The 24,838-nt window shown below is 39.3% G+C and overlaps 1 protein-coding gene across 1 annotated transcript in view; it reads left to right on the top strand.

Annotated features, from left to right (window-relative positions):
- Window positions 1-24,838, top strand: part of NTRK2 (neurotrophic receptor tyrosine kinase 2) — a 311,995-nt gene that overhangs the window by 241,285 nt on the left and 45,872 nt on the right.

Raw genomic sequence — 24,838 nt, 5'->3', positions numbered from 1 at the left:
TCTGGAAACCTTGAAGTCATGATATTGAAAGTGAAAGTCCAAGTTCTACCACCTCAAACTCTCAATTTAGTTTTCTTGTTTTCTGGGAATTTCAAGTGGAGAAGAAGAGAATAGGAAATGAAAGGAATAAATGTGCTAAATGTGCTGTATGTGTATAGCCTAAGAAGATAAAATGTATAACTTGACTTTCATAATAAGGTAGGACTGGTGAAGAAAATGCCTGCCTTCGCCTTTGCTCTGCCCTTGATGATTTCTTTTTGAGGAGGAGCCTTCTCAGGCTTTCCCGATAGTTCTCACCACAGTTTCACTCACCCCCAATGCCTCTGCACTTTAGCTGAGCCAACTTCGCCACAGTTAGTCTAGGACAGTGATTTTCAGCCAATGTGCCACAGCACACTGGTGTGTCACAAGACATTTTATTTATTCAGTTATTTAATTTATTGATTGATTTTAGAGAAAAGGAGAAACAGAAACATTGATTTGTTCCTGTATGTGCCCTGACCAGGAATTAAACTGCAACCTTTGCATATTGGGATGATACTCTAACCAACCAAGCTACCCTGCTAGAGTGCAAGCATTTTGAAAACATGCAATAGCTGACTATTTAGTCAGGGGCACTGACCTCTCTTCCCTTATCTCATCAAATAAAAAAATGACAACAGCCAATACAATAATAGCCATTCAGTGTGAATGAATCAAAATTGCCCCTATTTTATTATCAGGTCAGCAAAAGTTATATCTTTTGGTGCACTGCAGAATTTTAGTAATAGTTTATGTGTGCCATAAGATGAAAAACTCTGAAAATCACTGCTCTAAGACAATGAATCCATTGCCTTGATGTATAGTCTTCTGTAGATTATTTTCTGAGGTTTTTTCCTTTGTTACCTCCATAAATATTGTCCACATTTTGTAGAGCAAAAAGGATTAGAGACCAAATTAAAAAAAAAATTCCCTTTCTGTATTTTTAGAAAACATGAGCATAGTTTTAACTTCAAGTGTTCAACATGGAGCTTCAAAGCACCTGTCCTGAATCTAAGAATGGCTCGTTTGTTCTAGATATCTAAAGTGGAGAGAGGTGCAGTGTTTTTAACCAATGGATATGTCTCGTTTGTTAGCTCTGCTTCCTTGGTGGGAGGTTGGGATGGGAGCGTCTCCCTGTCTCAGGAGAAAGACATGGTGCTTCACTAAGGGAGAGCTTTGCTGATCTTCATGAGCCTCTAAAGGAGAAACATGTGACCTGAGCAACAGCATTCTCTTTAGCAGTAAATTAACCAAGGTCTCAGGGTGCCTAGCCCCAAGTAAGTGCCCAATAATTGTTTGTAACCATATCATTATCCAAATCTATAAAGTTATGCTTTATTTTTAAAGCCAGAACAGAACCAGGTGGAATCTAATGTCCTTTTCTACAACCTCTAAAAAACTGAAAAGCTCAACAGTTTGAAGATAAGCCACCCATTAAAAAGTTGGCAAAGGATTTAAGTAGAGATGTCTCCAAAGAAAATATACAAATGGCCAATAAGCACATGAAGCAATGCTCAATCTCATTAGTCATTAGGGAAATGTAAGTCAAAACCACCACGAGATATTACTTTATACCCACTGGGATGCCTATAATAAAAAGACAGAAAAAACAAGCGTTACCAGGGATGTGGAGAAATTGGAACCTTCATAAACTGCTGGTGGGAATATAAAGTGGTGCAGCTGCTTTGGAAAACAATTTGGAAGTTCCTTGAAATGTTGACCACAGAGTCACCATAAAGCCAGCAATTCCACTCCTTAGGTGTATACCCAAGAGAACAGAGATCATATGTTCATGCTAAAACTTGTATACAGATGAAATAGAAGCATTATTCATAATAGCTGTAAAGTGAAAACAACTTAAGTATACATCAACTGATGAATAAACAGAAATATCATAATCTGTACAGTATAATATTATTTATAAATTAAAAGGAATGAAGTACTGATTCATGGTACAACATAGATGAACCTTAAAAACCTTATGGCAAGTGAAAGAAGACAGGCCTAAAATGTCACGTATTATATGATTTCATTTATATAAAATGTTCAGAATAGGCAAATCCATAGAGACAGAGGGTAGATTAGTAGTTGCCAGGGGCTAGAGGCAATGGAGAATGAGGAGTGACAGCTACTGGATATGAAGTTTCTTTTTGGGATGATGAAAATATTCTGGAATTGTATAGTGGTTGTTTAGTAGATTTGCAAATACACTAAAAACCATTGAATATGTATGTTCAAAGGGTAAATATTATGGTATATAAATTATATCTCAATTTTTAAATATTTGAAAAGTAAAATACTAGCAAGATAGCAACAACATTGGACATAAAGAGTTCGTCTTGGCTGTTTACACATCAAAGCACTGTCACTTGTATCTACCATATTTTATCATTTGTTAAAAAAGAAACCCTCTACTTAGATGACATAACCTGAAGTTCTTCCTTCTGAATTGATTGAAGAGAAGAATGATCCCCAGTTCCTTTATTTGTTAAATATTCTTGGAGCTATCCCAGTCATTAAGAAGTATGCTTCAGTTTCCATGTTTATTCAGCCCCTGTCCCATTCCCTGGTCACTACTCAGTGGCTGCAGGGTTTGTAATGTTCGCTTGGTTGTTTGTTCCCACTGAGGAGGAGAAGGAACCAGCCTCATGCTGGCCTCAGTTAATAGGTGGAAAAGGCAGGTGAGGGAGTGTCAGACCTGGCAATGTGATAGTAGACTAGGAAAACAAAGAAATGAATAACTTCCATTTTGCCTTCTCTAAAATTTCAAAGTGATGATTCACCTTAGTTCCATGAAGGTATTTATCATCATGGAACTTTGCAGAATATTTTTTGCATGTTAAAACATCAAAAGCATTATCAGTGGAATCAATTCCGTTGAGTTGATCAGATGGACAAGCAGAAGCTATTCTCTCTGTTTGTAGGTGAACTCCAGAATGTTTCACAGTGACTATTTCCCAGAACACTCTTTGCTTTCATGTTAGTTATCTGCCTGTTGCATCATCTATAAGCTTGGCTTTAAACCCCTCCCCACCACGGTGTCTCTTTATCTGCTCCATCACGGCAGCTGGGAAAATGTGTTCTCCTTACAGTTCAGGTTTCTCATTCACAGGAGCCTTTTCTTCCTTATTCTCCTCCAATCTTTGCCAAAAGCCTGTATCCTCCAAGGTTATGAGCTGCTGTAGCTGATGCAGCTCATCATCATCACCTACGTTAACCATCCTTTCCACCATAGCAATGGGGGAGGATTTGTGCATTAGCCAAAGCTATCTTATACTGAAAGATGGCGAGTAGGCCTGGAGTCCACTGTATTGAGGAGTAATGTGTCCCTTACCTTTAAGTAAAAACCAGTCCCACTGGCAGCCTGAGCCTTCTGCTTGTGGAGGCTCGTGAGCAGCCTTGTGGGGTGACCGCAGCTCTGTGCAATCCGGCACAGGACGGGCGAGTGGCAGCTGTCCTCCATCATGGGGAGCAGGCAGCACCAGGAAACGGCTGCCTCAGGCTTGCACCCTGTTGCAGCTGAGCTAATTATATCTTCCCAATGAAGGAAGAAATCGGAACGCTCCATTTGCATTGAAACCAGCCTGATAGGGTGGGTCCAAAATTACTCTAGCATTTATGTCCTCTGAATTGTTTTAATTAGCTGCTTTGCAGTACTCTTCTTTTATTTCATTTCATTTCTTCCTTTTTCCTTCCCACCACTGGCAAAACCTGACATTTAGGAAATAGCTGAACCAGATTTTTGTCACATTCTGCTTATCACAGACCTAGGATCTCACACTACTTGGTCATTACTGTGCCACAGTGGATCCACTGGAATTTTTCTAATGTGTACTTTGGTGTTTTTTGCTGGGTGGGTCCCACGTGTGCTTAAAATGAATGTAATCTGCTGGTGAATAGAGGGCCCTAAACCTGTGAAATTCTAGCTTTTATGTCGTTCTCCTGTGGGCTTTAGGTTTATGTTGGAGTGGGAAATTCTATCCTTTAATTCATCACCACTTAAGAAGAAAAGAAAAAGAAGCAGAATAGGCAAATTTACTTAGGGTGAACACTTAACAAAGTAAATGAATATAACACAAGGCTGTGGTCAAAATTCTAAAGTGTTAAAAGGATACTAACAACAAAGTCCAAGAAATCATCTTTGGGAACTCAATCCCGGTGTGTAGGCTACAGAGAGAAAAGAAGATGGGTTGTACTAAGATCAGCTGATAGAACAAGTAGCAGAAAGAACTGATTTGAAGTTCAGGACATTTCCATGTCCACTCTGGAGTAAGAAGAGTGATGAACTTGAAAATAAAATCCTGAACCACAGAGAAGAGAAGGCTTAGATCATTTAAGAGCTGGACAAACACATAAGAAATAATTAAGAGTTAACTTTCATACTTCACTATTTGAAAAGGATGTTTTTATTTTTAAGCAGTATTTTCATGTAATATAAATATTTCTAGATAATATAGGTAGATAGATAGATTAGATAGATAAATAGAAAGATAGATAGATAATAGATGATAGATAGATGATAGATAGATGATAGGTAGGTAGGTAGGTAGGTAGATAGATAGATAAATGATAGATAGATAGATAGATAGATAGATAGATAGATAGATAGATAGATAGATCAGTCTTGACTCATTCCACAAATGTTTTTAGTGTGTGGTTATATAAAATGCCAATGTCATTCCCTCTGTGAGGAATATCATTGAATCTCCCTGGTGAATGCCTGCTAATTCTTAAGAGGCAGTTCCAGCTTCACTCAACCAGAGCAATTGCTTGCAAATCTATGGTCTCTCAATACTTTGTGTGCACCAGCATTACAGCATAGAGTGCATTGCATCATGGAAATTTGTTCATGTATGTTTCTCACTAATATGAGAGCAGGGACAAGATAAGTCCTATACATCTTTGTATCCACACAAACTGTCTATACTAGGTGGCCAATTAGTGATTGTGGAACAGGACACATATTGGGAAAAATCACTCATTATAAGTGAGTCTTCTTAGCCCTGTTGATGACTCCAGAAAATACTCAGATTTACAGATGGGCCTGGCTCTGAGACTAAGAGCACTGACATTAGGAAATAAAGCTAAGTGTATAAGGATGTCCTTATCTCAGTTTCTTTTCAATGGAGAACTCAGAGCTAAAACGTATTTGCATTGATACTATAGTAGAAAAACTTCCTTTGGTATACTCTGCCTAGAATCCTTAATAAACAGGCGCAGTGTTCACTTTAAGAGAGAGCACTATTTTTTCCTGGAAAAGAAATGTCCTCTATGTCATTAACTTTCTTTGCATGCATCATTCCCTTATTTCCCCCCTCAATATATCTTACACAACGACTCAACTTTCACATGAGCTATTAGAGACCTTTCTGTTTGCAGTTTTTTGATTAAACTGGACCCAGAAACATAAGAGGTTATTTATGTTATGAAATCATCTTCAATTTATATCCTCTGCAACACTTAGAGAGAGCACAGTTTAGAGAAACTTGTCTGCTGGGGAGAAATCAGAACATTGAGATCAGACTAATTCTATATTAAACTAGATTTACATAAATTGTTTTAAGATTCTGAATTGGCTTAGTTTGTATTCAAGCTTTGCTAAGAACCTTTTCCATATGCTCTGGAATTACAATAGTGTTGGTGAATGTCCGTTCATTCATTCATTCATTAAGCACATATTTATGAAACACTAAATGAGTTGCTGTGCTAGATACTTAAAGAATCCACATATAAAAAAACACATAGTCTGTGACTTGAAGGAGTTTTCAGACATGTGACAATATGATAAATGCAGTAATAAAGATAAGTACTGACAACCCTAAAGGGGAAGCCACCAGCCTACTTTGGGAAATCAGAGTAGGGGTCATAAAGATAAGACATTTGAGCTGGTATTTAAGATATAAATCCTAAATTGTTCTATTGGCAAGAAGGCCCTGGGCCAAGAAGGGAGGGAGACATTTTTGGCATAGGAGGTAGCATATGAAAAGAGATGGCAGTGTAAACATCACAGGGTGTGTGGCCAGGGAATGGGAACTCCTTTGCTTGTATCTGAGGTCACAAAGTAGTCTATTTAGGCTATTATCAGATTTCACAGGGACCTGTTTGCCATGCCAAAGACTTTGGATTTGGTCCTTTTGGCAGTGGGAAGCCACTGAGAGTTTTTATGCCAGAAAGTGACATGTCAGATTGTATTATGTCAGTTTATGAAAATAGATCCACCCAACAGATCCCCATTTCTGTACATACTTGATTGGCTTAGAGCTGTGTCTCTCAAACTGTATCTATGAGCTGTCCAGCAATAAAAGAGATCTGTGATCACTAGGTAAACAATAATTTTCTTGCTCCGTAACTCCTCAGAGTCTTTAATCTGCACTGTGCTGTGTGGCCTTTTAAGGAGTGTTATAAAAGTGACTGAGGTCAGCAAAGAAGAGTTGGCCTAGAGAACTTTTGCCCAGATCCCTGGTCCTATCCATTTCCCAACCATTGAAGACTGTTAGCAGGAGGTGGAATAAATCCTCTATGTTTTCTTCCCATCTTCTACTTCCCTTCTTCCTGAAGTCAATAGCACATCCACTTTGTACATAGAAGTACTATGGGTAGAAATTAAGTATTTGTTTAAATGCACTAGTAGGAAGGTAGATCATAAACCATTGACTTGGATGCACCAGAAAGATTCTGATTTCTCAAAATACTGAGAGATATCTTCAGCAGAGACTGTCTACCTTTTCTTCCCCAGTTTTGAAGCAGTTAGGCCTCAACTTTCTTATGCTAGTGACGTTTCATACTGTGGTATTACTCAAACCAGAGTCCCTTAAAAAAGGAAGATGGCAACAAAGAGTTAGTTGGGGCATAGAGGAAAGAGAATCAGACTGGGGTCCTAGAAGCAAAGGTTCAGATAGTTCGTTTGCCTTTTCTAATCGTATGATTTTATCAGTTAAGAATGCATTTAGCCAAAGGGAGACATATGCTACTAGTGGTGGCCTAAGCAGATAGGGAGTTGGTCTCACTCACATGACAAGAAGTTCACTGGTGGGCAGTTTCTCAATGGTTCAAAGGCTTGCCAGTGTCAGACCTATGGCTTGGCACTTGATATTGTCTTGGTTTTTCTCCTTCATGGCTACAAGATGAGTACAGCAACTCCAAGGATATAAAAACTGCAATTAGAGGAAGAAGGAGGCAAGGTGACTGCCGGGAGCAGATCGTTTTCCCCTGAACACCTTCTTCTCATTAGGAAATGTCTTTCTCAGAATGTCCTTTCTGGAAAAACTCCTCCTTGAACCTTATTGTCTACTAGGTGGGTCAAGACTAAGGGCTAAACTCACTTGCTCAGATCAACATCTTATTATCAAAGACCTAGACAGACTGGGTTCCATCATGGGGAAAAAAGAAAGTGAAAGCAAATGGTTTTAGGGAAAGAAAATAATGTCACTCTTACTTTATGTACCATCATAGCTTCTGTTTCCTTATTTGCAGTGAACTCCTTCCTTTAAAGGTTGTTGAAGACAATAAATTGAAGTGGCACATAATCATTGCTTTTTGATCCTCTGTATGCAATGCTTCTTTTTAAATTAAAATGGTCTCTTTCTTACTGGTATTGAGCCATTTGATTATATGTGATCTGGTATACTTTTATCTTTATTTCTTATGCTTGGATTTCTTAGATTTGTAAGCTTATAGTTGTCATCAGTTTGAAAAAAAATTCTGACAATTGTTCAAATATTTTTTCTGTTCCCCTTTCTTACCTGATAGGGACTCCTCTTAAAGCCTCCTGAAGTTGTCTAATGACTCACTGAGCTCTTTTTATGTTTTTAGATTCTCTTTTCTTTGTGTGTTTCATTTTGGATAGTTCCTACTACTCTGTCTTCAACTTCTTTTACCCTTTCTTTTTCAATATCTATTTTTTTATTACTTTTATCCAGTGTATTTTTTATCTTACACATTGTAGTTCTCATTTCTAGAAGTTCAACATGGTACTTCTAGTTATATTTTTAAGAATATGAATGCATTTATAAGTGTTTCAATATATTTGTTTGTAATTCTACCATGTATGTCAGTCCTGGATCAATTTTTATTGGTTGATTTTTCTCCTCGTTACAGACCTCGTTTCTCTTGCTTTGAATGCCTGGTAATTTTAGATTGGATGCTAGATATTGTGAATTTTATCTTGTCAGGTCCCAGATATTTTTGCATTCTCATACATATTTTTGAGTTTATATTGCTTTGAAACAGTTTGATTCTTTGGTGTGTTGTTATTAAGATTAAGTAATACCAGACCAGTGGTTACTTTAGAGCTAATGATTCCCCAGGACTGATGCATAATCTACTGGCTACTCAATTCCCCATAAATCATGAGGTTTTTCACTCTGCTTCCTGGGAATCAGCACTAGTCCTGATTCTGTGTGAGTACTGGGCACTGTTTTCACTGATCCCTTTGGATAGTTCTTTCCTAGCCACTGATAGCATCCTCACATGCATGCACTGATCAGTACTCTTCAGAATACTCGAGAGGCACCTTCTGTAGATATTCAGAGTTTTCTATGTATGCAACTCACTCTTCTTTGGCATTCTTCCCTTTGTACTCTAGCCACCTTGGCCTCCCCAAACTCCCAACTCTATCTTTTCAACTTAGATAGCATACTGCATTCCATCTGGGTTCCTCTCTCTGCCACCTTCAGTGAATTAAGCTTGGTGATTATAGGACTCATTACAATTATTTCTCACCTATCAGGGGATTATTGTCCTTTATTGCCTGTTATCTAGTGTCTTAAAATAATTGTTTTATTTTAAATATATATTTAGGCCATATTTTGGTTGTTTCAGGTGAGAAGGCAAATCTGTTTTCTGTTACTCCACCTTGCCTAGAAGTAGAAGGCAGTTGCTATTAGTCTTAGTGATATGTCATTTCAAAAATCTATCAGTGAACCATTTATAAACTGCAGTGAAGAAAACAAGTTCTCCCACCTCTTTAGAACAGCTACTCCCTGTGAAAGCTTTTTCCCCCTTTTTAATTAAATAACTTACATTTACATAATACTTCTTCTACAATTAAAGTTTTCCTGCCTACACAAGATTATTACTTAAGTAGGAGAGTAGATTTTTTTCTATCTCCAGTGAATATTGAGCAAGAGGAAATTATCTTAGCTTTCCTGTTACCTCTGAGAGATTCCCCAGACTCCAAATGTGAATTGGTTCAAGAAAGCTTTGGAAAAGATGTGCGGACAGAATATTAATAATGCTCCCCACTTTTCACATTTTCCCCACAGTCTTTGTCCTTTGGTCAGGGACAGAAAACCTTGAATGTGTAAATGATTGAATTAATCCAAGACGGTGTCATGTTTTATATATAATTTTTAGCCATGCCTCTTTAATATATAGATACCAAGTGAAACATGTCTGTTCCCTAAAGAAAACCACAGGTCTCCTGGGGAATAGAAACAAATAAATCACTCTGATATTAGGCAGTGTGATACATGTTGTAAAGAGTAGAAATAAATTGATTTTTACTGGGATATAAGATAAAATCTGAAAAACTCTTTGGAAGAAATAAGATTTGACCTGAGTCTTAAATGCAGAATAGCAGATGGGATGCTGTTGAACTTATAGACTGAAGTTATAAACAAGACTAAATGACCTGATTACAAGTGCTTCTTGGGAAGAACATGTATCTTATGATTTTAAACTCGATAATGCCTCATGCTACTAGACATTTCTAGGTTCTTCCTGATTATGATAATTGCCTAAAAGGAGATTCCAAGAAAGACTGTATGATATTCTTCTTAGAAGCCTTTGAAAGTAAAGATGCTATCCACCATAGTGGATCTTCCGAATGGAAATCACTCCTAAGTCAAAGCATGACTTGACTTTGTCTTTCAACTCTCCATAAAACTTTCCTAGAATTCTATCTTCACATAGTTATTTCTTATTTCTGCTTGGTCCATTTGTTCAGATATGGAAAACTATAAAACTCGAAGTCATTCACTTTGTATTGCATACAGATGTTGAATTACAAAACTGTACACCTGAAATGTATAATGTTATATAGCAATCTTACCTCGATTTAAAAAAGAAAACTCCAAGAGATTGTTACAACAACCTGACCTAATATTGGATTTATATACAGACATTAAGAACACCAGACTGGGCCTGACCTGTGGTGGTACAGTGGATAAAGCATCGACCTGGAAATGCTGAGGTTGCAGGTTCGAAACCCTGGGCTTAGCTGGTTAAGGCACATATGGGAGTTGATGCTTCCAGCTCCTCCCCCCTTCTCTCTCTCTGTCTCTCTCTCCTCTCTCTTCCTCTCTGTCTCTCTCCTCTCTAAAATTGAATAAATAAAATTTTTTAAAAAAGAACACCAGACTGGTCCCTCTGAGGAGCTGTAGCTGCTCCTCTTGGTGATCGTCCACTAGTAGTCATAAGAACTTAGTGCAGCCATATAACCTGAGGAATTCTACTTATGAGACAAAAACAAATCCTCCAGCGGGATCTACTAAGAGAATTTTCAAACACAAAGTTGTCTGTCATACCCAACTGTGGGACAACTTCTCAAGTTCTTTTCACACTAATGGAGGCATCTCAGTGTTATTTTACCTGGTAATAGGGCCTCTCGCAGTATTGAGTTCCCAAGCTTGACTGCACGCCTGAATAGCTCAAACTGCTTTCTTCAAAATCTTGATTACAAGCCCTCACCTTAGATATATTTTCTGAGTTTGCATCTCTGGGAGATGAGAGTGGGAATTTATATTTTAAACAAGCTTCTTAGGTGAGTCTGATGTGCGATCTAGTTTAAGAATCATAATGACCCCTCTCAGCAGTGTGTACAGAAAGTAGCTCTGGACATAACATCATTTCATCTATGCTAAAATTCAGATGGTAACATTACAAAAGATCTTAATCAGCACGCTGCAAAAACAGTTAGATGCTGTTAACAATTTTCTTGACCTGTTATTTGCCTGATGGGGACTTATTACATTAATTAATGGATTTTTAGGACTTCCAGTGGGAAAGATACCTTGAATTTTAAGCACCATACATGCTGCTTACCGTCAGAACCTAGATTCATTGAACTATGGCATTTCCGAATTGGTAAATGAAGTATTTCTTGAGGATCTCCCCTCATCCTAGGCAGCGAGCTCGGCTGGTTCTCTAGTTAAGCTTTATCAAAGACAACATGAGGCTAGAGAGAGAGAGAGAGTGAAAGCAGCAGGTTCAAATTGATGTGACATGTTCCTGGACAAGCCAACCTCGGAGCAGCGACGCCTCCCTCCTGCAGGGAGCCAGGGCTCCCCAGCTGTCTGGCAGTCTCGGCAGACCCCTGCTGGCCTTCTCTGTCACTGCATGGTTGTATATCTGTGTGGGTGACTGGTGGGGGCCCTGCACAGGAAAAGCAAGAAAAGGCTTGTGAGGAGTCAAACAGCTTGTCAAGGTATCCTTGTGGGTGTCTATATTGAAGTGTCACAGTATGAAGGCATTTTATTAGCAGCTATTTTAGAATCCTAACACTGAGACGGAATAGTTTCTTCCCTACATGGCATTTCCAGGCTGGCTTCCTCCCTCACAGTCTTACGACAGCATCAGCCATCTCCTAAGGGGGTGGAGAACATGACGCTGGTTGCTTTAACAGCCAAGCCTGGCTATGTGGCCCACGCCCTCAGCCCTGGAGATAATTTGGTTCATTCACATGTTGCTGATGACGGGGATACGGCAGCGGAGGCTGAAGAGGATTCGAGGCTCCCGCTCCGCCTGCGTACGGCACAGAAAACTTCCTGGGTTTTGCAAGGATTTAAAAAGAGTGATGCCCAATTTTAAGGGCACAGGGGGAACATTTAGCCCAAGGTGAAATTGCAGAGTGAGTTAAGTCAATATTAGCATGTTTTCTTGCAGCTACCTCAGGTGCTTGAATTCTTCCCAGCCAGCTGAGGGCAAGTAGTGAATTTATTCTGGAAAAGTCACTAGGCTTCATTGTAGGAAACAATTATCGCCTTAAAAGACTCCTGTTAATGTCTTAAAGGGTTGATACTGGGTCTTGTAAAGAAGACTATCATTTATTAGCCTCCTTTTGTATCTTAGCTTAATATGTAACCTTCTCAACCATCTTTAACAGTATACAGATGAGGAGAATAATTATTCAGAGGGAGCAGTCACTTTCCTGAGATACCATAGCTTATCCAGGTGGCAGAGCTAGCATCTGAACCTCTGTTCTCGAATTTAAAAGCCATGCTCTTCCCACTCTGGACCTCTCTGATGCTCTCAACACAGCCTGGCTCCTCTAGTCGTCTCCTTGGGGAGTGGAGAAGAGCTGTCTGGCGGATTCTCAGAGCTCTCCCTTAGTGGTCATCACAGGTCCACCTGGGACACTGAGCTCAGTGTGTAGGACAAAGTTTTAGAGCTTTATTGGCTGAAAGAGGAAAAGGAATACTTTCAATTTCAGAACTATAACCTTTCCAATAGGGAAAAGGCTTCAAAACAGCCAATCTAACCTTCTTATGAAAGAAACCTGGATCCTTTCCAGATTCCAAATTTGGTGAATATGTTGAGGAATGCGGAACTAGCGGACCACAGACCTGGATATGGTCTCCCCTGCAATGTGGATGCTGTGTGTAGCTCTGAACAACTCATTTAACTTCTCTAAACCTTACTTTCCATCTTGTAAAACAGCAAACAGGTCTGCTCTGCCTGTTACCAGTGCTGTCATGCCGCCACCATGGAAAGTGTGCATAATTATATATGTATACAATTATTATTGTTATTATTTGTGAACAGAGACAAAGCAGAACCCTATGGCACAAGCTGGGCTCTGCCTTTCACGTTTGGAGGAATGCTTTCTTGAATAAACATCCCTGAATCTGGATGGGTTCCTAGGAATGTGAACGCTGTCTCAGATCTTTCTAGAATAGTCCCTTGGTGTTGCCTTCAGGGCACATACATTGGCCATCACACTTTCCATCTCTTCATGCCTCCTGAATTTATGATATACCTCCCATGAGTATTTTACGGCCACTCTTCATACACTGTTGGTCAACCCTCCTAGGCTAGCATGATGTTTGTGAAGTTCTGAGATGGTCAAAGGACTTCCCTGCTCCTTACTTTCTGCTGATTTGGACTCTGTTTCGTTTACTATGCATTTAAAGGCAACTTTAGCTGCCACCGCAGAAAGCATATTTTAATATTCTGTGTGATATGCTTTGTTTGTCTCTTTCTGGCTGGCCCAGAACTATCACTTGCTTATCTTTTGTCAGCCATTATGAGTCATAACTATTTGCCTGGGCATGAAACACATGTCATAAAGAGAAACCATCGTGGCATTAACCACACACCCTGTAGCACAAGTTTGACTTCGAGGACGCAGACAGGACTATGCCCTTCAGCAGTCTGAGGAAGCCCAGGGACACTTTCTCCAAATAAAGCTTTAAATACATAAAATGTGGAGCTACAAAAGAGTACTGTTACATAGAGTACAGTTATATGTTAAATATGTGATATATTAATGCATATGATTTTGATAAAGCATTAAATAATGAGATCTGGTGGCAGTTCTAATAATCACTGTGATTTCAAAGTGGTGAACATAAATGATGTTTTGAGATAGCTGGAGCAACAATAATGTGGTTTGAAAATATCTGACTTCTCCAGGTGACACTTCACATACTCTTCTCATATGACTATGATTCATTGCTTACATGAATTGAAGTAAGAGTTAACTTTTTGTTTGAGATTAGTGAAAATTAGATGCAATCCAGATTCATAGAATCCTGTGAATTCTATCTATGGGTCTCTTGAGGGTCTGTGCATCATAGGAAAATAACTCCTACATTAGAGCATTGCTCAATAGTGCACGAATACTCATTAATCAGGCATAATAGAGTCAGGCTGGTGGAGAGTGTCAGAAGCATGGAGATAGAGGTGGGGTAGCATGAAGAGCAGATCTCTGAAGCCAGACCTTCTGGGTTGAGATCCCAGCTCCACTTCTTACCTAACTATGTGACCTTGAACAAGTTGCTTAACCTCTCAACATCCAACTTCTTCAACTGTTAAAAAAGTAAATGGCAACAACCATAATACTTTTTTCAAATTGCCATTGTGAGGCTTAAATGCACTTTAAATAGTGCACACCTAAGTGTGGGCATTTTATGTGTCAGCTATTATTACTATAATTATACAATAATTATAATAAAGAGAACATTTTAAAAGAATATCTCAGAGATAAATAGCATTAGAGTGAGTCAGCCCTGGGCAGGGCAGCGGTGAGCTGGGCAGGCACACGGTGGTATTTGGCTGGCTGTGAGTTCAGCCTATGTTTCTTTACCTCTCAATGATACCATGGGGAACTTCATCAAGAGACTTGATGAAATCAATAAATTTCATGCCTGTGGCAATCTCCTGTCTTCTAGCCTTCAAGTTTACTTCCCAGGAACTGGACGATCATTTGTTATGACTTAATCTTGATACATTTATGCTTGCTCCTGGTCATTACTGCCTCGTCTTCAAACCATTTTTCAATAGCTGCTGTTAAAATTCAGTCTGGGAGAAATGTCATCATGTTCAATTATCAGTTGTTTCTGGAGTCCTGCTTCTTCACTGTTTCAAAAATCGTATCAACCTTTGTCCATCTCTCTTCATCACCTTTCCTTCTTCCTTATCCCTACTTCCTGTAGTCTGCATGAATATCAAACATAATGTTGTCAAAGGAAGTAGGCCGGGCCATTATTTAACCATGCCTGAAGACACACGTTTTTAAAAAAACAACTTTAAGCTCTCTATTTATCTCATTTCCCTTGGATTTCCAATTCCTCTTGACCATATTTATTCCACATTTTCTAGATTGAAGGTCAATTCCCTTGATGGAACAGAGAGAATCACAATAGAAACTACATAGTTAACTCACTCCACAGATACTTTTGAGCACCTTATGTTGCAGTAGGAAAAAAAAAGGTGAGTAAAAATAGACCCATCCTAGCCTAGTGGAGCTAAGGGCCCAACTGTGGAGCCAGGCATTAATAAAATACTTCAAATATGTGTAAATAAAAACTGTGATAAGTATCGTGAAAAAGATGCCCTGGAGGCCATAAGAACCTATAACAGAGAATCTGACCTGATATCAGAGCTCCTAGAAACCCAAGGCAGGAATCTTTGAGCAAGTTTTGTAGGCTGGGTTAACTAGACCAAAAGAAGAGGAAAGTACACTCTAGACCAGGGGTCTCAAACTCAACTCAGCATGTGGGCCGCAGAGCAAGATCACAGCCGTTCGGCGGGCCGCACTAGGTCTACAAAAGGCAACTGTTACGCAACACTTTTCTCACTGCAGTTGAAAACAAAAAAAAATCAGTACAACAAGCACAATCGTACATGCAGTTTACTCAGTGTCACAAAACGACCAGAAACTGTAGTTCGCATCACAACTGCTGTTAACTAAGCTAATATCTAGCTAGGATGCTAGAGAAATGAAAAATACAAGTAGGCCCCTAGGCTTACTTAATTTTATCCAAAATATTTTGAACTTCGTGGATTAGTCTGCGGGCCACACAAAATTGTTCGGCGGGCCTCATGCGGCCCGCGGGCTGCGAGTTTGAGACCCCTGCTCTAGACAGAGGAAAGAACAGGAAAGAAAGCCCTGTGGCAGAAGGAGTAGAGCGTGGTGAAGGGAATGAAAGAGGGCCAGTATGCTGAGCACAGAGCATGAAGTGCAAAATTGAGTTGGAGAAACAGAAAAGGACTAAGTCACATAAGACCTTGTCAGACATGCTAAGGATTTTTCATGATCATGAAACAATGAGATGTTGCTAAGAGTTTTAAGCAAGATGTGGGATGGTGCAACTCTGGAGAGCCAGAGAAGCTGTATGCAGATCTGTTAAGGGCTCGTGCAGAAGCTTAGGAGAAAATGGCATGGCAGTCAAGGGTAATGCCAGTGGACCAAACAGAACCAAGTGAAGAGAATCATAAGCTATTTAGGAGGCAAAATTGCAACACCTAGGAGTGGATTGGGTATGGAGAGTGAAAAACAGAGAAAGAAGTAAAAAATGAGAAATAAATTGCTGACCTGCATAATCAAACAGACGGTAATATCATTCACTGTCCTGGTTTTGGAATGAGTTAGGGAGAGGCCAAGAATTCAGTTGGGGACGTGTTGAGTTTGAGGTCATTTTAAGTCATCTGTATTTCAAAGCTATCTCTAAAAAGTAAGAGAGCACTCAGAGGAGGGTGATCGAGAAGTCTGGGACCATGCTATAGGAAGGATAAGTGAGGGAACTGGGGGCATTGGGGTGAAAGAAAGGAAGACCTAGATGTGAGCAAATTAGCTGTCTTCTGCCCTGCAAATGAGGACACTGGTTCCAGAGGCCAGAACTGGGACTGTTGGGTAGAAGTTTTATGAAACAGGTTTGGCACAATGTAGACATAAACTGCCTAAGAGTGAGCTGCCTTGCCAAAAGATAAGTCTTTGTCATTGGAGGTAAGTATCTAAACATAGGCTTTCTATCTTCCATGATGCTGTAGAAGGGACTCTTTTGTAAATTGTGAAACCTAGTAACATTATGGAGAGGTTTCAGTAATTGGTTCTATAAACAGCTGATTTCAATGTTATCTTCTTATGTGTATTATAACCATTAATATAACTACTAATACTAAGTGCGCTGTAACCATTAATAAAAACTAGTGGAAGCCAACATGCTCAAGCAGGTTGTATATAAGATTTTAACACATCGGACAACAGCAAAACTTTAATGTGTGTTTGTGGTTTGATAATATATACTCATAAAAAGTAGGGAATGTTTCAAAATGAATATGAAGTGATAAAATATCCCCTACTTTTGTGAGCAGTGTATAAATGTTACCAATTTGAGGCTTTAGAAATAAATTCATATTAAGATGATGGACTTTTATTTGATTATATTTTGGAGGATTTTATTGTATATGCTGTACATAATTTGTACTGACCTTTATAACTCAAAGATTCTATGATTTTTATTCTGACAATTAAAATCAGAGTCTCATTTCTATAAATTATTTTAAGCCTAACATAAAGGCCATGACCAGATATATAGGTCCTCTGTGCACAAAGATAAATTTACAGAACACTTTGTTTTCAGAATCAAATGGAGTTCCAACTCACCCTATGCTCTTCAATAAGCCCTCATTCTACAGCTCCCCTCTGCTTCTTTCAAACTTGCCAAACTTCATCTGAGCTCTCCAAGGCACTGATTATATGTACATGGACTCCTCTAAAAAGTTGGAAGCTCAGTATCTCATTATACTTAAGACACAATTATTTAAATAGCGTAAGGACAATGTCCAATAGTTTCTCCGTGTCATAGAGATGAGAATTCCCAAGTGTTTGTAGCTTTGAAGCACGGCTGGCTGTGTATAATGAAGTGGCAGTAGTTAAGAGACAAAAAGGGAAATGGTAAGCAGATCAGGAAAACCCAGAGGATGTTTGATTCAACTTTTTACCAGATGACTGCTTCACTGTTCTCCAAACTCTCAGAAAAACTCACCAACTTTGCAGGAGAGAGGACATTCACCCAAGGACACACTTGGCCATCACAGTGTTCCCTAGTTGCTCATTCAGGGCTAGAATACCCAGTGTGTCCTCAAATACTCTCACTGAAATGGATGAGAAATGAATAGGTATATGGGGGTTTAGTTCAACCCCTTGTTTCACATTCCAGATTTCTCATTTCCCAAAACATATACCTCAAAACCCTTTCAAATAAGAAACAATGTTGGCTTGCTAACAAAGTAATACTCCTGTTATTAGTAAGGTTAACTTGTCTGTGGTTCATGAACCCAAAGTGTTTTTAAGTAATGATTTCTGTGAATTAAGTGACACCTGTGTGATCTGCATGTCATCTGGGTAAACCTGAACCTTCTTGGGCCTCAGTGTACAAGGTCTCAATTGTGGAATGAGGACAGTGTTTGCATCAGATGACTTCTAATGTCCTTCTAGCTTTAAAATGCTAAGGTCAATTCTCAGTTCCACTGAATTAAATAAAAATATTTTCTGCATAGAGAAGACTTAAGGGCAATTCTTCAAAAACATAAAAACAAGCAAAATACACAAAACCACAGCTATGTTCTTCTGCAAAAGCTGAAGATTTACTTAGCAGTATTTTTAAATTTTTTTCTCTTTGTTTCCTGCTTATCAGCCAACTCCCATGAAGCATTCAGAATTTTCTTCTGAAGTGTTTATTGTCTGGCCTGACAGATAAGAGGATTGGGTGATATCATTTTCTTCTACCTCTTCTCTGTTAGAGGAATATCCCTAGATCAGTCAAAAGAGTTTATTTATTAGCCTATGCCAGTTATTGTGGTTTCTTTGTCTTGGCTGTATGAGTTTATGAAATTCATAAAATGACCAAAGTCTGCCAGGGTATATAAAACCTGATAACATCTTCTTCATGCTAGATGATGTTGCAGATCAATATAATCTGTGAATAACCAAGGATGCTCCTCATGACGGATATCCTAGCATGATAAGAAAGCAAAGGCACCAAGGTAAACACAACCATGAAATGCTCCCCACTAAATCGTACAGCCAAGGCAGCATGCCTGGTGCCCATTGGCGCTGTGCAGATAAGTTAAACATTGTCAACAGTTGTCAATGTCCTTCTTGAAGATCTGCTTTATAGCAGGTCATTTAGAGGTTCAGAAGGTTAAAGGTTTTGCCTGACTTGGAGCCAGATAGCCTAGGAGTTTTCTTACCTATCTAAGGCACAAAGCAGGGAGGACTCCGATCTTCGCACTCTCCACACCTTACCTGTAAGAGAACCAACCTTTATTCTTTCAGCATGGAGAATGAGCAGGATGCAGGATGAGATGTTTTGGTAGGAGGTTTTTACTTCAGATTAGTGATTTTTTTTTCATAGACTAACCTTGTCCAATTTTTCTCTTCCCTCGGTTCCCACTCCCTGTAGGTCGGCTAAGAACTTCCCGGTGGAAGTAATATCTCTTTTTCTCCATGCTCCTGTTGGCTTCAGCTATCCCTAAGCAAGCTCAAAGAACTCACCAGCTGTTTAGGAGTTAAGAGTAGCAGGCTTGGGCATCCCTGGGTGTGGCACATTTCCAAGAAAAAAAAAAAGCTACAAGTGAAAAGAACAGTGTGGGAAAGAAATGTCCACTTGAATGAATGAGATCAGGATGTTCTGAGCTTTGTCCTGGTGCCGCCTGACGGGGGCTGCAGCTTGGCAGTGCCAGGGGGCACTCGGTGCCCTAGTCAGCTCTGGGTGTACCTTGGAAGGCAGCACCTGCCCCCTTGGGAAGAGACATGAGTGGCACAGGCAAAGAAAGGCCACCCAGGGGGAGTTCCCAGAGGAAGGAAGGTTCTTTTGAGGAGTGGTCAGCAAGACATTCTTAGTCTGAGACTCATGAGAAGTGGAGCTCTTTTTCTCTTTCCCAAAAATGCAAATAGCCTTTGTCCTTGGAATTAGGAAGATGGGTTGCTAGGCAATCACTTCTAAACAAGCACTTCCCCTGCCCCTTTTTCCTGACCCCTGGAACAATGGAGACTTTTCAGCAAATGGAACCAAAATGGAGAAAAAGACATGGCAAAAATAAAAATGGAACCAAAGATTATGGAAGGTCTGGCTCATAGAGTATGGGAAGAAAAATGTAATATTAACAAGTTGTGCTGTAGGCAGATCAAAAGGGCTTTTATTTCTTACCATCACATTGGCATCGTCATCACAAGCCAAGTGACACAGGCAATGGAACAGCCACTGTCCCATGCTGATCACATGACTCGGGAAATGACGGTATTACCAGTTAATTAGGACTTCTTGAATCTCAGTCTATCAGGGAAACAGTATTTGGAACTACATATTTTAACAATAATCTTTTTAACTTGGCTGGGTAGCTCAGTTGGTTAGAGTATTGTCTTGATATGCAAAGGTTGCAGGTCACAGGTAAGAGTCAACCAATGAATGCATAAATAAGTGAAACAGCAAAGTCGATGTTTCTCTCTCTCTCTCTCTAAAAAAAATTAATAAATAAATTTTTAAAATAATCTTTTTAATAATTCCCATATTTTCTTAGATCCTGTCAGAGTCTTGATAGAAAATAGTTGGTACTGAAATTAAGTTCTAGAAATATATTTGAAGAAGAGGATTCCTTACAGAAGTATAGGTAGGTTTTAGGGAAACCACAAAGGACACTTATTGTAGGATCCTCTCATCCCTTGGTCTGAAGCGACAGGGGAGGAGAGTGGTTATCTAGAGAGTCACCTGAGCAGGAGCTGTGGCTTTTGGTGGGAAAATGTGGCTAGCCAATGATGACTGTCTATATAACCTCCTGTCCTCTGAATGCAGTGGGAAGCTGGAGAGCAACAGACTGAACCCAAGTGTATTAGCCAGCTCAGGCTTAATCAACAGCAATTTATTTTCTCCTAGTTCTTGAAGCTGGAAGTGCAAATTTGGGGTGTCAAGCATGATCAGTTTCTGAAGGGAGCTCTCCTGGTTTGCAGATGGTCACCTTCTCACTGTGTCCTCACATAGTGGAGAGAGAGGACAAGCTTGCTGGTATCTCTTCCTCTTCTTATCAGCACTCCAGTTCTGTTGAATCAGGGCTTCCCCCTTATGTCCTCATTTAACTTTAATTTCCTCCTCAACATAGTTACATGGGAGGTTAAGGCTTTGTCTTAGTCCATTCGAGCTGCTGAAACAGAATACCATAGACAAGGTGGCTTAACAAACCAAAATTTATTTCTTACAGTCTGGAGACCAGGTTGCTAGCATGGTTAGGTTCTCAGTGAGGGCCCTGACCTTCCTCGGCATGTGCATGCAGTGAGAGAGGGACAGATTGACAGAGAGAGAGAGAGAGAGAGAGAGAGAGAGAGAGAGAGAGAGAGGTCTTGTCTCCTACTCCTTTTATAAGGGTATTAATCTTATCATGAGGACCCATCCTCATGAACTGACTTGAATTACTTCCCAAAGGCCCCACTTCTTAATATTATCCTATTAGGGGGTTAGAGTATCAACATATGAATTTAGGGGTTGTGGCAAAATTCAGTCCCTAGCACCAAGTAACAGTTTAGAGTAGACACTCTGAAGACCACAATGCTAAAGACCTAAGAGAACCAGTTTATATCCCTAGGAAACTTACTAAAAGATTGTCATGTATACATTTGTGCGAGGCCCGCTATTCTTACCTCTTAGTAAAGCCAACTAAAATATTGTGAGATCAGATGACCTGTCCAGGGAATGAGTATGAAAGACACAGGCTGGCTAACCTGCTCTATTTGAGAGAGGCAGTAAAGACACTAATTCCAAAAGAACTATACATATGACCTAGAACTCTGTTATCAACAGCAGGGTTTCTTTGGCTCTTCTTCATTTTAAATGTTTTTTATAGTAAAAACAATGTTATAAAAATATTTTTTACATTTTAAGAGAAAAAGCTAAATCTATCCCTAAAACCATGTAATTATGTTTGCATATTTGTACACACAATTCTCTTGTCGTGTACCCTTTATATATGTGTATGTATATACACAGACATAAATATGCATGTGTGTGTGTGTGTGCGCGCGTGTGTGTGTATAGTTGATTCTTATTATGAGTGGTAGTTTTGTTCCGTAAAGTCGCTGCAAACACTGAATTAGGAAGTCCTGAACCATTGCTCCTAGGGGACATGTAGGATTAGTTTCCTGTGGACCCGTGGTCACAACATTTTTGTCAGACTATCAATACATAACCCTATTTACATGTGTTTCTGTTTAAAGACACATCTTATTTAATATATGTAGTTGATTCATTAACATTGACTTAATGGCAACAGCACTATAGCTCATGCCTGAGTACAAAGTATTTAATACACGTATTTTCTCTGTAAAGTACATCACAGCCTTCCTGCCTTAGGAACACTTGACAGTACTTCAGCACTGTGCTTGTGGATCATTTTAATCAGTGAAATCATGAGCAAAAATTATAAATATGCAAAAATGTGGCACTAAATTGACCACAAAGAAGATGCTGATTTACGGTTTGAGGGCTCAGAGAAGAAGGCTGAGCATCAGCTCACTCGGCCTTAACCAGGAAGGTCAGATGATGCAAAATTTTTGCTGCTCTGCATGTGTCTGTGAATGTCTATCAAAGCACAGTGACTATTCATTTGGAAGTTACAAATAAATTGTAGGGGGTAGGCAGAGGTGGATTAAGTTCGGTTGAGGCCCCAGGCGCAGAAGAAATACTGGGTTCCTTAAAAAAAGAGAGAGATAGGGAAAATAAAAATATATGTTAAAATATATATATATATATATATTTTTTTTTTGTATTTTTCCGAAGCTGGAAACGGGGAGAGACAGTCAGACATACTCCCGCATGCGCCCGACTGGGATCCACCCGGCATGCCCACCAGGGGGCGAGGCTCTGCCCACCAGGGGGCGATGCTCTGCCCCTCTGGGGCGTCGCTCTGTCGCGACCAGAGCCACTCTAGCGCCTGGGGCAGAGGCCAAGGAGCCATCCCCAGCGCCCGGGCCATCTTTGCTCCAATGGAGCCTCGCTGCTAGAGGGGAAGAGAGAGACAGAGAGGAAGGAGAGGGGGAGGGGTGGAGAAGAAGCAGATGGGCGCTTCTCCTGTGTGCCCTGGCCGGGAATCGAACCCGGGACTTCTGCACGCCAGGCCGACGCTCTACCACTGAGCCAACTGGCCAGGGCTGTTAACTATATTTTTTAATAAAAATATTATGTACTATTAATGTTAAAAGTGCACATATGAAACCAAACTTGGCGTAATTAGAGAAAAGTGTAAAGTTGTGGTTTTTTGGGTCCCTTCAGTAGTCGGGGCCCAGGGCACATGCCCAGTGCATCTGCCATTAAATCTGCCTCTGGGAATAGAAAAATTTGCAGATACAGAACTTCTTTTAAAAAAATGATGTTCTACAGTATAAATGCACACGCACATACATTGTGTAGTTGTAATCATCTTGAACCTACCATGTTGATTCATTTTTTGTGCCTTGTCTTTTATTATAAACATTTTTCTTATTACAATAATCATTGGATAACAATCATTTTTGATGGCTAAGTGATAGTCCATCTAGTGAAGTTGCCATAATTAACCTAATTGTTACCCATTTGGGGGCTTTCAAGTTTTTCCTTTTCTTACTTTCTTGAATAACTGTGCAGAGCACATGATTGCATGTCAGACTTTTCTATTCTCTTCCATTGTTTACCTAGGATCAGCTCCAGTAGTGGACTCACAGGCTCAATCAATATAAACATTATAAATCTTGACCTATATTGTCATCCTGCTTTGAAAACAGTTGCATAGCTTATACCAGTACATATATGAATATTGCTAACCATCAATTCCTGGTTGCCTCGACTGCATTCAACCCTAAGAAGACTGGTGGTTATATGAAAAGTTCTGCAAATTCCTAACTATCTAAGACACTGTCCCCAGGCGTGAATCTGTATTCCTTTGGTTATTGATGCATGATCTCTGTCCCTCTGACTGATTAGTTTCTTTGGGGCAAGTCAGGAAGTTAACAGCCAAGAAAGTCCCCTGCCCACCATCTTTTCTAAAAGGCAGAGTGAGTGGCATATCTGAAGGAGAAAATGTCAGGTTGAGCTTGGTGAGTATGTCCAAGATGGGGCATCAAAGCTTTTGTTGCTGAATATGTTCCTCGGAGTGGACATAAAGGAAGAACCTGGAAGGATGCAAACAGTTTCCAGGGTCAGAGTGGGAGGGAACAGGTAGTCTGGAACAAATCCTTCAGATATCCATGTCAGGTTTTTGTTTTGTTTTGTTTTTGTTTTCTTTTTATTTGTAGAATCTGGAGAGAATTTATGAAACTCACAAATCAACAAACATGTATAATATTACATGCTTCTTGATTAAATTCTACAATATGGCTTTCAGAGAAATCTTGTAAATCACTATTTTAATTTCTTCTACTAGATTTCTGAGATCAGATACATCTATAAATTGTGTAAATATATATGGCAGAAGTTAGTTTGTAAAATCTAAATTTCTCTATTACACAATACACTTGATGTGCAAAGGGACCAAGCATTACTAATCTAGTTCTAGCTTTATTTTTCTCTGAGCTATGCACAGTGTAGCATATGAATTTGTGACTTCATATTAACTCAGTCCATGCAGGTACATGCATGGATCTGTAGTCTCACTCATAGAGAACATTTTTGCATTACAGACACAATGGAATTTTAACATACTACCTGTCTTTTGAAATGACTTGTCTTTGTGATATACATTTTACTTACTTAACGCATCCCAACACCTACTTGAGGGATAATTTAATTATAATTCTGGCTCCGCCAGGTTTGTATATGAGTTAAGACAATGCCTTCATTGGCAGAGCAGATCTGTTGAAGGCACTGGAGAGGACAGATGGCAAAACCAACATCCCAATTTTTGTAGCACATCTTTGCTATAGGTCGATTCTCTGCCTGTGTGTTTTCAATATTTACATTTTGAGATCTGGATTTTTTTTTTTTGCTTCTAAGTGAATATTTCCTTAAAATGTATGTGTTAAAAAGTGTCTGTGTATATGTAATTAAACAAATATCTCTTTCCTAATCCATTTATTGCATTTTATTCTGGAAACAAAGTAGTTTATGTAACTTACAGTTCAAAGGATATAAAAAATTAGAACTTGCTGATTTTTTTCACTGTCTTCCTAAATTAATTGAGAAAATATGAGATGCCAATGTCCTTTTTCTCTATAAATGGAAGAATTGTATTTTTTTAAAAAAAAATAATATTTCACTTTAGCCATTATGTTGACAAGATAAAAAAAAAAAGAAAGAGTTTTGGAGAAATTATTTTGAAATGCCTTTGTTTTGAATCACTTAGCAGTTTAACC

This window comes from Saccopteryx leptura, chromosome 2 (genome assembly GCF_036850995.1).
Source record: "Saccopteryx leptura isolate mSacLep1 chromosome 2, mSacLep1_pri_phased_curated, whole genome shotgun sequence".
NCBI lineage: Eukaryota > Metazoa > Chordata > Mammalia > Chiroptera > Emballonuridae > Saccopteryx > Saccopteryx leptura.
Note: the sequence above shows the minus strand (reverse complement) of the source record. Positions and strands in the feature narration are given on the sequence as shown.